Source organism: Polyodon spathula, unplaced genomic scaffold (genome assembly GCF_017654505.1).
Source record: "Polyodon spathula isolate WHYD16114869_AA unplaced genomic scaffold, ASM1765450v1 scaffolds_157, whole genome shotgun sequence".
NCBI classification, from domain to species: domain Eukaryota; kingdom Metazoa; phylum Chordata; class Actinopteri; order Acipenseriformes; family Polyodontidae; genus Polyodon; species Polyodon spathula.
The window spans coordinates 1-1,000 of record NW_024471650.1 but is presented as its reverse complement, the minus strand read 5'-3'; the positions used below and the strand labels follow the sequence as shown (position 1 = coordinate 1,000).

Genomic DNA, 1,000 nt, shown 5'->3' with positions numbered 1-1,000 from the left:
GCAGGGTCCAGGCATCGGACCGGAAAGGGAACGTTGTAATTTCGAACCTGGTCCCGCACAGGAACACAATTGTGATAGAAATGTTTGACATTTTGTTGTTAAATAATTCCACAGTTATTAAATGCTTTGCTTACTTTTAAAAAGCCGCTACGATCTCAGGAGATTTGAGAAATATAAAGACAAGTATATCTGGGGTATTTATTACTGGATTATCTTCTACAATTAATTTGTTGCTTGATGGCTACAGCAAAAATAATCTAGATTAAAAATAAACGTCCCTGTCTGTATTAAATGCCAGTTCATGGCCTGTAATTAAATAAAGAATATGGCCACTGCCAAGGTCCTGCTTGACAAAATCTCTTCAAGTGTCTCTAGACACTAAATGAGGGGACGGCAGGACAGATTCGTGTCCCCCCCTGCTTTATACTCCACACAACACAATAACAAGGACTCGCACTCAGACTGGTCATCTAGCAAGGGTTTATTATCAAGAGAAACTCTGGCGCCTTCAGATTTCCAGCTCCATCTTCACATTCATCTTACTCTCAAACGGCAACAGCAGGGGGCGCACTTCCACCGACAGGAACTTCTTAACCTGGGACAGGGAGAGGGGAAAGGTTTTCAGAACTGATCCCAGGACAGACACTCAAAGTGAGGCCCCAGTGGTTACAGTGGAAACAGTGTGGCTCTAGTGGAGCTGAGGAGGGACTGGGAGGGAGGGAAGCCTTTGGTTCGAGGGTGAGTAATACCTGTTGGGGTGCTCGTCCAGTGAAGGTTTTGGGGTCCAGGAGGGTGTCGAGTTGTCCAAGGATGGGAGCGAAGTAGGGGTCAGCCTCAATTCGGGCGATGAGGTCATTGTCCCCGCCCTCCTGTTTGACCACAGCGGCAGCCAGCTGGGACAGGACACGGATCTTCTCATGACACTCCTGTCAAACACACTGGAGATGAGCAGCAACACACACACACCCACACAATCCTGTAACACACTGGAGATGAGCAG

General features: G+C 47.4%; 1 long non-coding RNA gene across 1 annotated transcript; it reads right to left on the bottom strand.

Moving 5' to 3' along the window:
* Positions 1 to 463: 463 nt before the first annotated feature.
* LOC121308068 lies at positions 464 to 994 on the bottom strand. Its single transcript, XR_005948456.1, has 2 exons — positions 750 to 994; positions 464 to 595 (listed from the first exon to the last, which is right to left on the bottom strand). It is a non-coding gene; the product is annotated as an uncharacterized LOC121308068 (long non-coding RNA).
* Positions 995 to 1,000: the final 6 nt, after the last annotated feature.